At 48.9% G+C, this 20925-nt stretch overlaps 2 protein-coding genes across 2 annotated transcripts in view; one reads left to right on the plus strand and one right to left on the minus strand.

The window, feature by feature from the left end:
* C6H10orf71 (chromosome 6 C10orf71 homolog) overlaps positions 1 to 20925 on the plus strand; it is a 1221395-nt gene that overhangs the window by 1177706 nt on the left and 22764 nt on the right. The window lies entirely within an intron of this gene.
* Positions 1 to 20925, minus strand: part of DRGX (dorsal root ganglia homeobox) — a 420041-nt gene that overhangs the window by 26961 nt on the left and 372155 nt on the right. The window lies entirely within an intron of this gene.

The raw sequence follows: 20925 nt of genomic DNA on the forward strand, positions 1-20925 counted from the left end.
AAATAATTGTGGGTGAGAATAAATCTTAACAAACAAATTACAAAATTATTGTGCTCGTGAAAACTAGTGCTTTTCATATCCAGAAAGTGTTTGGTTGCTTTTATGCCCAGTTCATGATCAATGTTACTGTATAAGGCCTCCACGTCCAGGCTGGCCATATATGTAGATGGTGATAGTGATATGTCCTTCATTTTAGTCAGTACTTCGTTGGTATCTTTTATATGTGAATGTGGTGATGTCACAAATGGTCTCAATATCTCATCTACATACTTACTGGCTGCTTAACTAAGGGAGTCCTTCCCCGAAATTATCGGACGTCCAGGTATTGGATTCTTCCTTTTATGCACTTTTGGCAGTGCATAAAAGGTAGGGATAGTGGGGCTTTTATTGTACAAAAAATCATCTTTAGATATCAGACACTGATCTCTTGCTGACCTCAAAATTCCTTTAAGGTCCTCCAGATATTTCTTAGTTGGATTTCCTTGTAGAGTCTGATAAATTTCTCCATCCTTTAGCAGCCTGTTTACCATTCCTTCGTAGTCCTCCCTATCTTGGATCACTATATTGCCCCCCTTGTCACTTGGTTTCAGAATTATGTCCTTATTCATTCCCTATTCCTCCAGAGCAATAATTTCCTCCTCTGTAAGGTTTCCAGGGATGGTATCCTTATTTGTTTTTAACTTGTTGATGTCTTGAGACACCAACTGTACAAAGGCCTCTATTTGTCTGAATTGTGAAAAGGGGGGAGTACATTTAGATTTTGGTTTCAGGTCTGTCAAAGGGGGTACAATCTCTGAGCTGAAGCCCTCGCTTTCCAAGTGCAGACTTTCTAGAGTCTGCAGGGCCTCCTGTTCTCTCTGGATTAGTTTACTAGTGTCTGTGCTCATACTAGCAAATTGTTTATGCAATGCTAGTTTACGTCCAAATAACAATTAAAGTTATACTCTGCAACCTAAATATAAAGGTTGATCAGAGCGAACGGTGAAACCACCCCACAGAGCCAATATATGAGTAGATCCTATAAGGATGGACTGCTATGCACTATAAGCAGTGCTACCAATAGGCACCAGTGGTTGAATAGAGGGCTACAAAGGCCAACCAGTGTCAATACGAACTACCTATCTATACTCACCAGACCCTGATAATTTTAAACAGTGTTCTTTGGTGTTTGCATGTCTTTAATAGATTTAATTAAATAAAGATAAGTTTTTCATGTCTATATTAGTTAGGGACCCCTAAAGGGATTATTGGTCCTATAGACCGTATATGAATTGGATAGTATAAAGTGCCCCGGACGGTAGTTCACCCTGCAGCTGCCAGACAGTTTCTGTTGTGTGGGGACGAGGTGAGCAGCTGCAGTGTAGCTATTCACTTTTTTGAATGTTGGAGTGAGGAGATGCAGTGGCTGTGGCGTGCCTAGAGTATTTGGTACACGGGATGGATCCTTTCTCTGGCACCCCTCTTTCCCCAAAAATTTTAAAATATATATATTTTTACATTTACATATCACCCCTGTGATACCCCATATACCCACACAGTATAATGACCCCTAGTGCCCCCATACAGTATCATCATTATTATTATTATTATTATTATTATTAAAACGCCATTCATTCCATGGCGCTGTACATATCATAAGGGCTATACATACATAATACAGAAGATTCCTCTAAGCATGAATGTAACGGATCACCTGGCACCCCGACTGAGTACCTCCGTTGACGGATGCTCCTAGCGTTTTCCTGAGGCTTCCAAGCACTCTGGCAGACACCACAATCACCGAACCAGCATATAAATCCTCTCCCAGCAATGAATGCTGTAGGCAGTTGAATAGGAACCATACGAATAGGTTTTCACTCCTAGCAGTCAAACTGGGACAGCATGCAATAAATCCTCCCCCAAGAATGAGACGACACTTCACCTTGAGGTTTAAAACAGGAACTCTCTTTATTTTAACACAAGCATTGATTTATACACATCTTCCAACAAGGTACCACCCACAGCCAATCATATGTATCTACAGTATTTAAACCTTCCCAGCAATTGTACACAAAATCCCCTTCCCTCTGTCTCTAACGCAATAAACAAAACACAATGAGCATTGTCTGAGATGTAATTAACAAAACACAATAAGCATTGTCTCAGACGCAATCCACAAAATACAATTACCAAACGTAATGGACTAACTTGAACCCTGGCATACACATATACAATTCAACCGAACACATAATAACATGCATAGTATTTAAGACAGCCTGAATGCAATCTGCTACACAGTCTTAAAGGGGCATTGTTCCTAAAAGTCATAACATGGCCATTAAAGGGCCAGTAGCAGCAATATAAAATACCACATGCCCAAATATTGCATTCAAACGTACCAAATCACCAGGGGCCATAGTCAGCAGGTAGGAGGCGGGCATCCAGGCCTCTCCAATGCCCAGTGGCGAGGCGGGTTCCGCCACATTTCTCCCCTTTCCCATTGAGACTATCCAGACTCCAGACCTCCAGGCGGTCTGGGGCTCTGATAGTCAGCCGGCCTTTCTCCAAGGGTGTAGTGGTCCCTATGGCCCCCTGCCACTTGTGCCCAGTTGTAGATCCATGACTTGGGGGGAAGGTAACCAGGGTGCCCTCTCCCCTGGTTGAACAAAGCTGTTTCTGGGGGGAAGGGGTAACAGGCTCCTCTCTCTGCGACACCCTCCCTTGTTGTAGGGGAAAACAGACTGCCTCTCCTTCCAATACATTGTCCTGTTGTTGTGCACCAGGACAGACTGTCCATATCTCCAGTGGTGCAGGTACAGAGACTACGGTCCCATCTGCACTGTTGTGGGGCTTGCTGTCTCCCCTTGGTGTGCTAGGCAAACCGCTGGGGCTACTTGGGGAACAGCGGCCAGCGGTGTTCTGCACTGATGCCAGCAATTCTGCTGGGGCGAGGGGGGTACAAGCCAGCCCTGTAACAAGGGGGTCGGTGGAGCAGAGGCTAGCGGCTCTCTGCCCTGATGCCAGCTCTTCTGCTGGAGGGACTGGAGTACAGTCCTGCTGGGTAGTAAGGGGACAAGTAGGGCAGAGGCCAGCGGCGCTCTGCCCAGATGCCAGCTCTTCTGCTGGGAGGGGGCCAGAGGGGGCTAACGACTCCTTTTACTGACCCCAGTACCTGGTTTGGAGTTGGCTGTGGAGGGGAGGGGTTGCTTACCTCCTCCTCCTGGTACTGCTGCTGGAGTTGGAGATCTGGGCCGGCTGCCCAGTATCCCTGTAGGGCCGGTAGAGAGATCTCGGTCCCATCTCCACCTGCCATCTGTGGGTCTTCCCAGGACCAGTCTGTGAGGTCCCTCAACATTTGCGAGTAAGGACCACCTGCGTCTACACCTGGCAACTCCGGCTGCTGCTGAGGGTCTGGGCCAGCTGCCCAGCATCCCGGTGGAGAGACCTCGGTCCCGTCTCCACCTGCCTGTTGTGGTTCCTCACAGGACCAGTCTATGAGGACCCCTACTTCGGGTTCCTCTGGCCACCTCAAGGGGAAACGGCTTACCTCCTCGGATGCAGCCTCTGCTCGGCTGCTGTAACACTCCTTCTGCTGGGCAATTTCTCTTTCTTTCGCCAGTCGGAATTCTCGTTCCATCCTTGCGTGTCGCTTGGCTGTGACCTGGTTCCAGATGGCCTGGCATATATCCATGGACACATTATCTCCATACTGGTCCACTCGCTGCCTCACCTCGGCCAGCCAGTCATTTCAGAGCCTTCCATACTTGTCTGCTCCAAGTCGCTGGATACCTCTGCTCCCAGGGGCGCTGCACGAGTGCTAGCGTTTGCCCTCAATTTGTAACTCCACACGTTACCGGTGTCTCTGAGCTGCTTCTCCTCGCACTAGGATGCCATCCCACTGCTTGCCACCAATGTAACGGATCACCTGGCACCCCGACTGAGTACCTCCGTTGACGGATGCTCCTAGCGTTTTCCTGAGGCTTCCAAGCACTCTGGCAGACACCACAATCACCGAACCAGCATATAAATCCTCTCCCAGCAATGAATGCTGTAGGCAGTTGAATAGGAACCATACGAATAGGTTTTCACTCCTAGCAGTCAAACTGGGACAGCATGCAATAAATCCTCCCCCAAGAATGAGACGACACTTCACCTTGAGGTTTAAAACAGGAACTCTCTTTATTTTAACACAAGCATTGATTTATACACATCTTCCAACAAGGTACCACCCACAGCCAATCATATGTATCTACAGTATTTAAACCTTCCCAGCAATTGTACACAAAATCCCCTTCCCTCTGTCTCTAACGCAATAAACAAAACACAATGAGCATTGTCTGAGATGTAATTAACAAAACACAATAAGCATTGTCTCAGACGCAATCCACAAAATACAATTACCAAACGTAATGGACTAACTTGAACCCTGGCATACACATATACAATTCAACCGAACACATAATAACATGCATAGTATTTAAGACAGCCTGAATGCAATCTGCTACACAGTCTTAAAGGGGCATTGTTCCTAAAAGTCATAACATGGCCATTAAAGGGCCAGTAGCAGCAATATAAAATACCACATGCCCAAATATTGCATTCAAACGTACCAAATCACCAGGGGCCATAGTCAGCAGGTAGGAGGCGGGCATCCAGGCCTCTCCAATGCCCAGTGGCGAGGCGGGTTCCGCCACATTTCTCCCCTTTCCCATTGAGACTATCCAGACTCCAGACCTCCAGGCGGTCTGGGGCTCTGATAGTCAGCCGGCCTTTCTCCAAGGGTGTAGTGGTCCCTATGGCCCCCTGCCACTTGTGCCCAGTTGTAGATCCATGACTTGGGGGGAAGGTAACCAGGGTGCCCTCTCCCCTGGTTGAACAAAGCTGTTTCTGGGGGGAAGGGGTAACAGGCTCCTCTCTCTGCGACACCCTCCCTTGTTGTAGGGGAAAACAGACTGCCTCTCCTTCCAATACATTGTCCTGTTGTTGTGCACCAGGACAGACTGTCCATATCTCCAGTGGTGCAGGTACAGAGACTACGGTCCCATCTGCACTGTTGTGGGGCTTGCTGTCTCCCCTTGGTGTGCTAGGCAAACCGCTGGGGCTACTTGGGGAACAGCGGCCAGCGGTGTTCTGCACTGATGCCAGCAATTCTGCTGGGGCGAGGGGGGTACAAGCCAGCCCTGTAACAAGGGGGTCGGTGGAGCAGAGGCTAGCGGCTCTCTGCCCTGATGCCAGCTCTTCTGCTGGAGGGACTGGAGTACAGTCCTGCTGGGTAGTAAGGGGACAAGTAGGGCAGAGGCCAGCGGCGCTCTGCCCAGATGCCAGCTCTTCTGCTGGGAGGGGGCCAGAGGGGGCTAACGACTCCTTTTACTGACCCCAGTACCTGGTTTGGAGTTGGCTGTGGAGGGGAGGGGTTGCTTACCTCCTCCTCCTGGTACTGCTGCTGGAGTTGGAGATCTGGGCCGGCTGCCCAGTATCCCTGTAGGGCCGGTAGAGAGATCTCGGTCCCATCTCCACCTGCCATCTGTGGGTCTTCCCAGGACCAGTCTGTGAGGTCCCTCAACATTTGCGAGTAAGGACCACCTGCGTCTACACCTGGCAACTCCGGCTGCTGCTGAGGGTCTGGGCCAGCTGCCCAGCATCCCGGTGGAGAGACCTCGGTCCCGTCTCCACCTGCCTGTTGTGGTTCCTCACAGGACCAGTCTATGAGGACCCCTACTTCGGGTTCCTCTGGCCACCTCAAGGGGAAACGGCTTACCTCCTCGGATGCAGCCTCTGCTCGGCTGCTGTAACACTCCTTCTGCTGGGCAATTTCTCTTTCTTTCGCCAGTCGTAATTCTCGTTCCATCCTTGCGTGTCGCTTGGCTGTGACCTGGTTCCAGATGGCCTGGCATATATCCATGGACACATTATCTCCATACTGGTCCACTCGCTGCCTCACCTCGGCCAGCCAGTCATTTTCAGAGCCTTCCATACTTGTCTGCTCCAAGTCGCTGGATACCTCTGCTCCCAGGGGCGCTGCACGAGTGCTAGCGTTTGCCCTCAATTTGTAACTCCACACGTTACCGGTGTCTCTGAGCTGCTTCTCCTCGCACTAGGATGCCATCCCACTGCTTGCCACCAATGTAACGGATCACCTGGCACCCCGACTGAGTACCTCCGTTGACGGATGCTCCTAGCGTTTTCCTGAGGCTTCCAAGCACTCTGGCAGACACCACAATCACCGAACCAGCATATAAATCCTCTCCCAGCAATGAATGCTGTAGGCAGTTGAATAGGAACCATACGAATAGGTTTTCACTCCTAGCAGTCAAACTGGGACAGCATGCAATAAATCCTCCCCCAAGAATGAGACGACACTTCACCTTGAGGTTTAAAACAGGAACTCTCTTTATTTTAACACAAGCATTGATTTATACACATCTTCCAACAAGGTACCACCCACAGCCAATCATATGTATCTACAGTATTTAAACCTTCCCAGCAATTGTACACAAAATCCCCTTCCCTCTGTCTCTAACGCAATAAACAAAACACAATGAGCATTGTCTGAGATGTAATTAACAAAACACAATAAGCATTGTCTCAGACGCAATCCACAAAATACAATTACCAAACGTAATGGACTAACTTGAACCCTGGCATACACATATACAATTCAACCGAACACATAATAACATGCATAGTATTTAAGACAGCCTGAATGCAATCTGCTACACAGTCTTAAAGGGGCATTGTTCCTAAAAGTCATAACATGGCCATTAAAGGGCCAGTAGCAGCAATATAAAATACCACATGCCCAAATATTGCATTCAAACGTACCAAATCACCAGGGGCCATAGTCAGCAGGTAGGAGGCGGGCATCCAGGCCTCTCCAATGCCCAGTGGCGAGGCGGGTTCCGCCACAATGAACAAGTTGAGTTACAGACTTGTACAGAAGGAAAGAGGACCCTGCCTGTGAGGGCATATAATCTACAAGGTATGGAGGAAGGACACAGTAGGTGAGGGTAAAGCTGGTCATGACGGTATAGCAGCAGCAGGGTCACTGGTTGTAGGCTTGTCTGAAGAAGTTGGTTTTCAGGTTTCTTTTGAAGGATTCCACTGTAGGTGAGAGTCTGATATGTTGGGGAAGAGAGTTCCAGAGTAGGGGGGATGCACGGGAGAAGACTTGGAGGCGGTTATGGGAAGAGGTGATAAAAATAGAGGCGAGAAGGAGGTCTTGTGACAATCGGATATTACGTTTAGGGATGTATTGATAAAGTAGCTCTGAGATGTACGGAGGGGACAGGTTGTGGATGGCTTTATACATATTTGTTAGAATTTTTAACTGAATTTGCTGGGCAATCGGGAGCCAGTAAAAAGGATTGGCAGAGGAGTAATGGGGAAAAGGTGGATTAGTCAGGCAGCAGAGTTGAGGATACATTGGAGGGGTGCGAGAGTACTAGGTGGAAGGCCACAGACTCATGGCTGAGGAATGTGCGGATGTAGGAGATCTGTTTTGAGTTAGAGGCGGCAGGTGGTGGAAAGTGCTTGGATGTGCGGTCTGAAGCAGTGGGCAGAATGCAAGGTCACTCCAAGGCAGCGGACTTGGTTGACAGGGAAGAGTGTGCAGCCATTGATCGTGATAGATAAGTCTGTTGGTGGGGTTGAGCAAGATGAGGGAAATATGATAAATTCTGTTTTATCTATGTCAAGTTTAAAGGTGTTATCCAGTATCTACAACAGCCCCCGCATGTGCCGGGCCCCTCAGTGGGAATATACTTACCCCGCTCCCAGCGCCACTCCTGGTTCCAGCACCACCGCTGCTGCTTCTCCGTGTACACGGATGAAAACATGCAGTGTTGGGGGGGGGGCAGCCAATGGAAAGCGGAGATGGGCACGAGCCTCCCTAGCGTCTCCCGCAGTGCTAGGGAGTCTCGTCTCCATGCCTGCCTGCCATTGGCTGCTCCCCCCCCCCCCCCCGACACCAGATGTTTTCATCTGTTTACAGGGAGAAGCAGCAGCGGTTGTGCGGGGACCAGGATCGGCGCTGGGAGCGAGGCAAGTATATTCCCACAGAGGGGGCAGGTACATAGAGGGGCTGTTGTAGATACCGGATAATGCTTTTAAGAAAGCGAGAGGAGAAGAAGGAGGCTATGGAAGATAGGCATTGCGGGACTCTGGATAGTAAAGTGGTGATGTCTGGACCAGAAAGGAAGATTTGTGTGCAGTCAGCATAAAAGTGATACTAAAAGGCATGGGACTGTATAAGCTGTCCCAGGCCGAGGGTGTAGATAAATAAGAGCAGGGGACCTAGGAAAGAGCCTTGTGGTACATCAACAGAGAGGGAATGAGATGAGGAGGTGGTGTGAGAGTGGGAAATGCTAAATGTCCGGTCTGTGAGGTATGATGTGATCCAAGAGAGGGCCAGGTCAGTGATGCCAAGAGATGAAAGAGTTTGTAACAAAAGGTAGTGGTCAACTGTGTCAAAGGCAGAGGACATCTCAAGAAGGAGAAGGACACTGTAATTTTTTATTTTGGCTGTTAGAAGGTTGTTGGTGACTTTGGTAAGGCCAGTTTCAGTTGCGTGGTGGGGTAGGAAGCCAGATTGTAGCTGGTCAAAGAAGGAGAGGTGAGAGGACAGAGGAGAGAGGAGAGGTGAGAGGACAGTTTAGAATGGACATGTTGAAGTAGCTGTACAGTATAATGATCCCCAGTGCCCCCCCCCACAAAGAACAGTGCCCCCTGTGTGGTCTCCACACACAGTATAATGCCCCCCCAGTGTCCCCCTCCATACCGATCATTGCTGGAGCTCAGGGGAGCTTGCAGTCCTTTCAATTCATTTTCCGCAGCTTGTTTCCCTGCGCACCTTCTCTTCCCCATCATGACATCATGATGTCACCACTGGGCCGGGCCTGGAGGAGAGAAGGAACACAGGGAGATGAGCTGCTTTTATAGAATGAAAGGACCACCGGTTCCCCATGCGCTGCAGCAATAAGCATCTCCATCTGCACTCCTCTGAGAGCCGGCACCCGGTGCGTACTGCCCCACCTTGGCTTACCACTTGTGGCGAAACCAACCTCGCCACTGGGTTTTGGAGGGGCCTGTTTACCAGCCTCTTGCCTCAGGATTATGGCCCATACTAACTTTAAAGGAGAAGACAGACCGGCCGCACAGCTTAAATCTGTCTTTGGAATTGTATTTTATGTTATATGACGGTACCCAGATAGCCAATTTTATTGTATTTGTGTAGTCTGAGTGCCATTCACCTAATAATATGCACTCAGACTTGAGCTATCTGGGGATGTGTTAAAGGTCTGTGTTTACTGTAAGGGTGTGACATTGTATGTTTAAATGGTGATTTCTGTCCTGTTGTCTCCACATGTGTATTGACAATTTCCCTTTGTCCTGAGAGATAATTGAATTGCTCCTCGGGTGTCTTCAGGGCAGAGAGGAGGAAACCATGATGCATTGTGGGGATGTATTGTGTCTGTGTATCCTGAATTGCTGCATATCTGTCCTGTCCTGTGTCACAGTCTTCCTTCTGGTCCCCTAGGGGTGTGTCCACCAGATGGGGACCTGCATAAATACGGGCGGGTAGCCCTCAATAAAGTGTTCCTGTTTTATCCTTCATCATGTTGAGGCTGGTGTTTGGATAACTGATCAACACTGGGGGATTGCTATACGCTGAAGATTTGCTATACTCCCCTGGCATAACTACTAGCTCTTGTAAGGGCTGTTCCTGCTCTCTGGTTTTAGGAGAGGTTCACCCACTGGAGCCTGGAGCCTTGTCGTAGGTCCAGGGTGGGTAGGAGACGGTGAGACCTCAACCAAGCTTCGGCGGTTCGTGGGGTCTGCAGTGCGTACGGTGTCAAGTGGAGTGCTTGGAGTCCTCGGAAAGCACTAGGAGCATCTATCGATGGAGGTACCCGTTCGGGGTGCCAGGAGATCTGTTCAGTGGGCCCCCCACGAGCAGTGGGCCCGGCATTTTCCCCAAGTATTCCGGATGCTGACACCAACCCTGGGCACAATTATTCAGTGCCTAATTATAAGCAGTAGTAAAATTTTAATTTGTTTTTAGAAATAAAAGGGATGATTGCACAGCATTGGCTGGAGATGCTGGGAAAAAGCCTATGAACTGTAGAAACTGGTGTTTATTAGTTTTTATTAAACAAGGCATGTTCAGAAAAAATTAGGTTGGTGTAGGATTTTGAACTTTCCACTTGCCACCAGAAGCTCTGAGTGATCACCCTAAACCCCTGACTACCTATTGTTTCAATCTTTCTAACTAAATATGTCCCTAAACTGTCCCTAACCCCTGGATTGCTGGCTTGTTACTACATCATCGTCACCACGTGATCACACTGAAAGCGGGCAGTGGTGTCATCACGCTCAGCGCAGGTCCTTTGGCAGGTCTTTTCCATTCAAGAGAGGTGCGGACTGCATGTGCGTGAGCAAGTGGAAGAGTGATTTTATTTAATTTTTTTTACTCAAAAGTCATACTGCACTAGCATATTACCGTTTTTAACGGCCGTTAGACGGGTGTGTTTGATTTAGCGGCCCTATTGACTGAATAGAGTTTTAACCTAGCAATTTGAGATGAATTAATTCGTAGCTAATGAAATTTCCTGTCAAACTTTTGCAAAGCTTCCTAATAGGGATGAGCGAAATCGAACTTTCGTAAAAGTCCGGGTTCGGGTTCGGTGTTCGTCGCTTTCTTGGCGCTTTTTGTGGCGCTTTCTTGGCGCTTTTTGAAAGGCTGCAAAGCAGCCAATCAACAAGCGTCATACTACTTGCCCCAAGAGGCCGTCACAGCCATGCCTACTATTGGCATGGCTGTGATTGGCCAGAGCACCATGTGACCCAGCCTCTATTTAAGCTGGAGTCACATAGCGCCGCCCGTCACTCTGCTCTGATTAGCGTAGGGAGAGGTTGCGGCTGCGACAGTAGGGCGAGATTAGGCAGATTAACTCCTCCAAAGGACTTCACTTGATTAATCGATCGATCTGCAGCTGTGCATCATTGAGCTGCTGAAATTCAAATGCTCACTCACTGTTTTTAGGCTGCCCAGACCGTTTGTCAGTCACTTTTTTCTGGGGTGATCGGCGGCCATTTTGTGTCTTGTGCGGTGCTGCGACCAAGTGCATCCAAGCTGCGACCAAGTGCATTTAACCCTCAATGGTGTGGTTGTTTTTTGGCTAAAGCCTACATCAGGGTGAAGCTGTCACACCAAGTGCATTTAACCAGCAATAGTCTGTTCATTTTTTGGCCATATACTAAATCAGGGGCAAGCTGCGCCTGTCACCAAGTGCATTTAACCCTCAATGGTGTGGTTGTTTTTTGGCTAAAGCCTACATCAGGGTGAAGCTGTCACACCAAGTGCATTTAACCAGCAATAGTCTGTTAATTTTTCGCCATATATTACATTAGGGGCAAGCTGCGCCCGTCACCAAGTGCATTTAACCCTCAGTAGTGTGGTTCGTCAAGCTGTGACACCAAGTGCATTTAACCAGCAATAGTCTGTTCATTTTTTGGCCATATACTACATCAGGGGCAAGCTGCGCCCGTCACCAAGTGCATTTAACCCTCAGTAGTGTGGTTGGTCAAGCTATCACACCAAGTGCATTTAACCAGCAATAGTCTGTTCATTTTTTGGCCATATACTAAATCAGGGGCAAGCTGCGCCCGTCACCAAGTGCATTTAACCAGCAATAGTCTGTTCATTTTTTGGCCATATACTACATCAGGGGCAAGCTGCGCCCGTCACCAAGTGCATTTAACCCTCAGTAGTGTGGTTGGTCAAGCTATCACACCAAGTGCATTTAACCTGCAATAGTCTGTTCATTTTTTGGCCATATACTAAATCAGGGGCAAGCTGCGCCCGTCACCAAGTGCATTTAACCAGCAATAGTCTGTTCATTTTTTGGCCATATACTACATCAGGGGCAAGCTGCGCCCGTCACCAAGTGCATTTAACCCTCTTTAGTGTGGTTGGTCAAGCTATCACACCAAGTGCATTTAACCAGCAATAGTCTGTTCATTTTTTGGCCATATACTAAATCAGGGGCAAGCTGCGCCCGTCACCAAGTGCATTTAACCAGCAATAGTCTGTTCATTTTTTGGCCATATACTACATCAGGGGCAAGCTGCGCCCGTCACCAAGTGCATTTAACCCTCAGTAGTGTGGTTCGTCAAGCTGTGACACCAAGTGCATTTAACCAGCAATAGTCTGTTCATTTTTTGGCCATATACTACATCAGGGGCAAGCTGCGCCCGTCACCAAGTGCATTTAACCAGCAATAGTGTGGTTATTTTTTGGCCATATCCCAGTCTAATTCTGTCACTAAATCCATACCGGTCACCCAGCGCCTAAATACTAGGCCTCAAATTTATATCCCGCTAAATCTCTCGTTACCGCTGTCCTGTTGTGGCTGGGAAAGTTATTTAGTGTCCGTCAAAGCACATTTTTTGTTCTGGGTTGAAGTACAATTCCCAATTTAGCAATTTCATAATTTAGTGGTTCCTGCTATATCAGAGCTATTTGAAATCTATCCCTAAAAGGGTATATAATATTCAAGGTGCACATAGGGTCATTCAGAATAACTTCACACACACGCTACTGTGCATTTCCAAGTCTAATTCTGTCGCTAAATCCATACCGGTCACCCAGCGCCTAAATACTAGGCCTCAAATTTATATCCCGCTAAATCTCTCGTTACCGCTGTCCTGTTGTGGCTGGGAAAGTTATTTAGTGTCCGTCAAAGCACATTTTTTGTTCTGGGTTGAAGTACAATTCCCAATTTAGCAATTTCATAATTTAGTGGTTCCTGCTATATCAGAGCTATTTGAAATCTATCCCTAAAAGGGTATATAATATTCAAGGTGCACATAGGGTCATTCAGAATAACTTCACACACACGCTACTGTGCATTTCCAAGTCTAATTCTGTCACTAAATCCATACCGGTCACCCAGCGCCTAAATACTAGGCCTCAAATTTATATCCCGCTAAATCTCTCGTTACCGCTGTCCTGTTGTGGCTGGGAAAGTTATTTAGTGTCCGTCAAAGCACATTTTTTGTTCTGGGTTGAAATACAATTCCCAATTTAGCAATTTCATAATTTAGTGGTTTCTGCTATATCAGAGCTATTTGAAATCTATCCCTAAAAGGGTATATAATATTCAAGGTGCACATAGGGTCATTCAGAATAACTTCACACACACGCTACTGTGCATTTCCAAGTCTAATTTTGTTAGTAAATCCATACCGGTCACCCAGCGCCTAAATACTAGGCCTCAAATTTATATCCCGCTGAATTTGAATACAATACATTGGGCCAAATAATATTTTTGTTGTTGTGGTGAACCATAACAATGAGAAAAACATCTAGTAAGGGACGCGGACGTGGACATGGTCGTGGTGGTGTTAGTGGACCCTCTGGTGCTGGGAGAGGACGTGGCCGTTCTGCCACATCCACGCGTCCTAGTGTACCAACTACCTCAGGTCCCAGTAGCCGCCAGAATTTACAGCGATATATGGTGGGGCCCAATGCCGTTCTAAGGATGGTAAGGCCTGAGCAGGTACAGGCATTAGTCAATTGGGTGGCCGACAGTTGATCCAGCACGTTCACATTATCTCCCACCCAGTCTTCTGCAGAAAGCTCACAGATGGCGCCTGAAAACCAACCCCATCAGTCTGTCACATCACCCCCATGCATACCAGGGAAACTGTCTCAGCCTCAAGTTATGCGGCAGTCTCTTATGCTGTTTGAAGACTCTGCTGGCAGGGTTTCCCAAGGGCATCCACCTAGCCCTTCCCCAGCGGTGAAAGATATAGAATGCACTGACGCACAACCACTTATGTTTCCTGATGATGAGGACATGGGAATACCACCTCAGCATGTCTCTGATGATGACGAAACACAGGTGCCAACTGCTGCGTCTTTCTGCAGTGTGCAGACTGAACAGGAGGTCAGGGATCAAGACTGGGTGGAAGACGATGCAGGGGATGATGAGGTCCTAGACCCCACATGGAATGAAGGTCGTGCCACTGACTTTCACAGTTCGGAGGAAGAGGCAGTGGTGAGACCGAGCCAACAGCGTAGCAAAAGAGGGAGCAGTGGGCAAAAGCAGAACACCCGCCGCCAAGAGACTCCGCCTGCTACTGCCCGCCGCCATCTGGGACCGAGCACCCCAAAGGCAGCTTCAAGGAGTTCCCTGGCATGGCACTTCTTCAAACAATGTGCTGACGACAAGACCCGAGTGGTTTGCACGCTGTGCCATCAGAGCCTTAAGCGAGGCATTAACGTTCTGAACCTGAGCACAACCTGCATGACCAGGCACCTGCATGCAAAGCATGAACTGCAGTGGAGTAAACACCTTGAAACCAAGGAAGTCACTCAGGCTCCCCCTGCTACCTCTTCTGCTGCTGCCGCCTCGGCCTCTTCTGCTGCTGCCGCCTCGGCCTCTTCCTCCGCCTCTGGAGGAACGTTGGCACCTGCCGCCCAGCAAACAGGGGATGTACCACCAACACCACCACCACCACCTCCGTCACCAAGCGTCTCAACCATGTCACACGGCAGCGTTCAGCTCTCCATCTCACAAACATTTGAGAGAAAGTGTAAATTCCCACCTAGCCACCCTCGATCCCTGGCCCTGAATGCCAGCATTTCTAAACTACTGGCCTATGAAATGCTGTCATTTAGGCTGGTGGACACAGACAGCTTCAAACAGCTCATGTCGCTTGCTGTCCCACAGTATGTTGTTCCCAGCCGCCACTACTTCTCCAAGAGAGCCGTGCCTTCCTTGCACAACCAAGTATCCGATAAAATCAAGTGTGCACTGCGCAACGCCATCTGTGGCAAGGTCCACCTAACCACAGATACGTGGACCAGTAAGCACGGCCAGGGACGCTATATCTCCCTAACTGCACACTGGGTAAATGTAGTGGCAGCTGGGCCCCAGGCGGAGAGCTGTTTGGCGCACGTCCTTCTGCCGCCAAGGATCGTAGGGCAACATTCTTTGCCTCCTGTTGCCACCTCCTCCTTCTCGGCTTCCTCCTCCTCTTCTTCCACCTGCTCATCCAGTCAGCCACACACCTTCACCACCAACTTCAGCACAGCCCGGGGTAAACGTCAGCAGGCCATTCTGAAACTCATATGTTTGGGGGACAGGCCCCACACCGCACAGGAGTTGTGGCGGGGTATAGAACAACAGACCGACGAGTGGTTGCTGCCGGTGAGCCTCAAGCCCGGCCTGGTGGTGTGCGATAATGGGCGAAATCTCGTTGCAACTCTGGGACTAGCCAATTTGACGCACATCCCTTGCTTGGCGCATGTGCTGAATTTGGTGGTGCAGAAGTTCATTCACAACTACCCCGACATGTCAGAGCTGCTGCATAAAGTGCGGGCCGTTTGTTCGCGCTTCCGGCGTTCACATACTGCTGCTGCTCGCCTGTCTGCGCTACAGCGTAACTTCGGCCTTCCCGCTCACCGCCTCATATGCGACGTGCCCACCAGGTGGAACTCCACCTTGCACATGCTGGACAGACTGTGCGAGCAGCAGCAGGCCATAGTGGAGTTTCAGCTGCAGCACGCACGGGTCAGTCGCACTACAGAACAGCACCACTTCACCAACAATGACTGGGCCTCCATGCGAGACCTGTGTGCCCTGTTGCGCTGTTTCGAGTACTCCACCAACATGGCCAGTGGCGATGACGCCGTTATCAGCGTTACAATACCACTTCTATGTCTCCTTGAGAAAACACTTAGGGCGATGATGGAAGAGGAGGTGGCCCAGGAGGAGGAGGAGGAGGAGGAAGAGGGGTCATTTTTAGCACTTTCAGGCCAGTCTCTTCGAAGTGACTCAGAGGGAGGTTTTTGGCAACAGCAGAGGCCAGGTACAAATGTGGCCAGCCAGGGCCCACTACTGGAGGACGAGGAGGACGAGGATGAGGAGGAGGTGGAGGAGGATGAGGATGAAGCATGGTCACAGCGGGGTGGCACCCAACGCAGCTCGGGTCCATCACTGGTGCGTGGCTGGGGGGAAAGGCAGGACGATGACGATACGCCTCCCACAGAGGACAGCTTGTCCTTACCCCTGGGCAGCCTGGCACACATGAGCGACTACATGCTGCAGTGCCTGCGCAACGACAGCAGAGTTGCCCACATTTTAACCTGTGCGGACTACTGGGTTGCCACCCTGCTGGATCCACGCTACAAAGACAATGTGCCCACCTTACTTCCTGCACTGGAGCGTGATAGGAAGATGCGCGAGTACAAGCGCACGTTGGTAGACGCGCTACTGAGAGCATTCCCAAATGTCACAGGGGAACAAGTGGAAGCCCAAGGCCAAGGCAGAGGAGGATCAAGAGGTCGCCAAGGCAGCTGTGTCAATGCCAGCTCCTTTGAGGGCAGGGTTAGCATGGCAGAGATGTGGAAAACTTTTGTCAACACGCCACAGCTAACTGCACCACCACCTGATACGCAACGTGTTAGCAGGAGGCAACATTTCACTAACATGGTGGAACAGTACGTGTGCACACCCCTCCACGTACTGACTGATGGTTCGGCCCCATTCAACTTCTGGGTCTCTAAATTGTCCACGTGGCCAGAGCTTGCCTTTTATGCCTTGGAGGTGCTGGCCTGCCTGGCGGCCAGCGTTTTGTCTGAACGTGTATTCAGCACGGCAGGGGGCGTCATTACAGACAAACGCAGCCGCCTGTCTACAGCCAATGTGGACAAGCTGACGTTCATAAAAATGAACCAGGCATGGATCCCACAGGATCTGTCCGTCCCTTGTCCAGATTAGACATTAACTACCTCCCCTTAACCATATATTATTGGACTCCAGGGCACTTCCTCATTCAATCCTATTTTTATTTTCATTTTACCATTATATTGCGAGGCTACCCAAAGTTGAATGAACCTCTCCTGTGTCTGGGTGCCGGGGCCTAAATATATGCCAATGGACTGTTCCAATGTTGGGTGACGTGAAGCCTGATTCTCTGCTATGACATGCAGAATGATTCTCTGCTGACATGAAGCCAGATTGTCTGTTACGGGACCTCTCTCCTCTGCCTGGGTGCTGGGCCTAAATATATGCCAATGGACTGTTGCAGTGGTGGCTGACGTGAAGCCTCATTCTCTGCTATGACATGCAGACTGATTCTCTGCTGACATGAAGCCAGATTCTCTGTTACGGGACCTCTCTCCTCTGCCTGTGTGTGTGCTGGGCCTAAATATATGCCAATGGACTGTTGCAGTGGTGGCTGACGTGAAGCCTCATTCTCTGCTATGACATGCAGACTAATTCTCTGCTGACATGAAGACAGATTCTCTGTTACGGGACCTCTCTCCTCTGCCTGTGTGTGTGCTGGGCCTAAATATATGCCAATGGACTGTTGCAGTGGTGGCTGACGTGAAGCCTCATTCTCTGCTATGACATGCAGACTAATTCTCTGCTGACATGAAGACAGATTCTCTGTTACAGGACCTCTCTCCTCTGCCTGTGTGTGTGCTGGGCCTAAATATATGCCAATGGACTGTTGCAGTGGTGGCTGACGTGAAGCCTCATTCTCTGCTATGACATGCAGACTGATTCTCTGCTGACATGAAGCCAGATTCTCTGTTACGGGACCTCCCTCCTCTGCCTGGGTGCTGGGCCTAAATTTATGACAATGGACTGTTGCAGTGGTGGCTGACGTGAAGCCTGATTCTCTGCTATGACATGCAGACTGATTCTCTGCTGACATGAAGCCAGATTATCTGTTACGGGACCTCTCTCCTCTGCCTGGGTGCTGGGCCTAAATATATGCCAATGGACTGTTGCAGTGGTGGCTGACGTGAAGCCTCATTCTCTGCTATGACATGCAGACTGATTCTCTGCTGACATGAAGACAGATTCTCTGTTACGGGACCTCCCTCCTCTGCCTGGGTGCTGGGCCTAAATATATGCCAATGGACTGTTGCAGTGGTGGCTGACGTGAAGCCTCATTCTCTGCTATGACATGCAGACTAATTCTCTGCTGACATGAAGCCAGATTCTCTGTTACGGGACCTCTCTCCTCTGCCTGGGTGCTGGGCCTAAATTTATGAAAATGGACTCTTACAGTGGTGGGTGATGTGAAGCCAGATTCTCTGCTATGGTACCTCTCTCCAATTGATTTTGGTTAATTTTTATTTATTTAATTTTTATTTTAATTCATTTCCCTATCCACATTTGTTTGCAGGGGATTTACCTACATGTTGCTGCCTTTTGCAGCCCTCTAGCTCTTTCCTGGGCTGTTTTACAGCCTTTTTACTGCCGAAAAGTTCGGGTCCCCATTGACTTCAATGGGGTTCGGGTTCGGGACGAAGTTCGGATCGGGTTCGGATCCCGAACCCGAACATTTCCGGGATGTTCGGCCGAACTTCTCGAACCCGAACATCCAGGTGTTCGCTCAACTCTACTTCCTAATCAAATTTTTCAAAACTTCATTCATCTCTAATTACAACAGTATGATGTTTTCGTACCAGTCCAGAAGACTCAATTGAACATGATGAGATCAATGTCTTCTTCAGGATAAGAATTAATTTATCCAGAAGAAAGCAAAAGGATTAAGAATGGATACTTTTCTGGATCCATTCTCATAACATATTTTTTTATGTAAACTCTAAGCTTCTTTTTCTGACCCAGGTACAGTAATAATTTTTCTAAGTTCACAGAATTTTGCCTACTAACTAGGGTTGAACGAACCTGAACTGTAAAGTTTGAGTTCCGACCGAAATTTGAGAATTTTGGACCCCGGACCCGAACCTTTCAGTAAAAGTTTGGGTTTGAGTTCGGTCTTTGGCGATTTATTGGCACTTTTTGAAAGGCTGCAGAGCAGCCAATCAACAAGCATTTTACCCCTGTGCCCTTAGAAGCCATCACAGTCATGCCTACTAATGGCATGGCTGTGATTGGCCAGTGCAGCATGTGACTCAGCCTCTATGTAAGCTGGAGACAACTAGCACTGCACGTCATTCTGCTGTGCTTAGTGTAGGGATAGGATGCTGCTGCTGTGAGGAAGAGAATAGGAAAGAATCTTTAATCTGAAGTGCTTTTTAACTCAGCAATCTACATAGATTAAATTTTGTGGGTGCAGTGCACAAATTTTGTACCCTGCCCTGAGCCCAGTGACACAGAAAAATAACTTTTATCCGTCTGTTAGGTGGGTGGCAGAGGCCATTTTAAGCAAGTTCAGTGCACCAGCACAGCATATGTGCAGTTGTGACATTCACATCCAAGCTTGAAATACTGCAATAATAATCTGGGTTTAAAAAAAAAACCATTTTTGGAAACACTCTACATCAGGGGCCTATGCTTCATCTGTCAGTGTGAGATACACACATTAGATACTGGTGTTCTTTTCTGTTATAAAAAAAAAAAAAAAAAAAAACACACCCATTTTGGGCAAAAAACTAAATTTGCAGCCTGTGCTGCATTTGCTAGTGTGAGATACAAGCTAGAAATACTGCAATAATATCTGGTTTAAAAAAAAACCACCAATTTTTGGCAATAGCCTACATCTGGTGCCTTTCCAGCATTTGTCAGTCTGAAAGACAAGCTTGAAATACTTCAATAATTTTCTGGGTTTAAAAAAACACCACTTTTGGAGAAAAAATTATAATTTTGCAGCCTTTGCTGCATCTGTCAGTGTGGGATACACGCGTTAGATACTGGTGTTCTATTTGGTTATTAAAAAAACACCCATTTTGGGCAAGATCCTAAATTTGAGAAATATGAGGAGAGCGTCAAATAAGGGACGTGGCCTCGGTTGTGGTACTGCTGGTGGAGCTCCTGTTGCAGGGAGAGGTCATGGTCAATCTGTGCCAGCTACACGCACAAGTGAAACACCTTCCTCAGGTGTGAGTAGGCGACAGAACCTTCAGCGTTATTTAGTTGGGCTTAATGCGGCTCTACGAAGGGTGAGGCCAGAAAAAGTACAGGCGATAGTAGATTCAGTTCCTTCACATTGTCTCCCACCCAGTCTCCTGCTGAAAGATCAGAGTTAGCAGCCGATGTCCATCAATCCTTCACCACAACCCCTTGCAAATCAGCCAAGCAGTCTGAGCCCCAAGTCATGCAGCAGTCTCTTCTGCTTTTTGATGAGGGTTTCCCAGGGCCATCCACCCAGCCCTGCCCCAGAAGTCGAAGAGATTAAGTGCACCGATGCCCAACCACTTATGTTTCAAGGCGAGTACATGGGAGGACCACCGCAGCACGTCTCGGATGATGACAAAAGACAGGTGCCAACTGCTGTGGCTTTCGAAAGTGTGCAGACCAACAAGGAGGGCAGGGGCGAAGACTGGATGGAAGATGATGTGGAGGACGATGAGGTCCTCAACCCCACATGGAATCAAGGTCATGCGAGTGACCTGTGTAGTTCGGAGGAAGAGGCGGTAGTCCCACAGAACCACCAGCACAGCAGAAGCGGGAGCAGAGTGCAAAAGGGGAGCGGCCGTCCCCTAGACAGTACGCCTGCTACTGCTCACTGCAGCAAGGGACTGAGCACACCAAAGTCAGCTCCAAGGAGTTCCCTGGCGTGGCAGTTCTTCAGACAACCACTCATCAAGACACGAGTGGTTTGGAAGCTGTGCAATCAGAGCCTGAAGCGAGGCATAAACATTCTCAATCTGAGTACAACCTGCAAGACCAGGCATCTAAGTGCAAGGCACGAGCTGCAGTGGAGTAGACACCTCAAAAACAAAGAAAGGTCTCTGGCTCCTCCTGTTTCCTCTTCTGCTGCAGTCTTGGCCTCTTCATCACCTCTGGAGTGACAGTTCCACCGGTCACCCCGAAAACAGAGGATCTGCCAGCAACACCACCACCTGGGTCACCAAGCATCTCCACAATGTCCCATGGAAATGTTCAGCTCTCCATCTCCCAAACACTGGAGCGGAAGAGGAAGTACCCCCCTACCCATCAAAATTACTGTCATTTGAAA

Source organism: Bufo gargarizans, chromosome 6, assembly GCF_014858855.1.
Source record: "Bufo gargarizans isolate SCDJY-AF-19 chromosome 6, ASM1485885v1, whole genome shotgun sequence".
NCBI classification, from domain to species: Eukaryota; Metazoa; Chordata; class Amphibia; order Anura; family Bufonidae; genus Bufo; species Bufo gargarizans.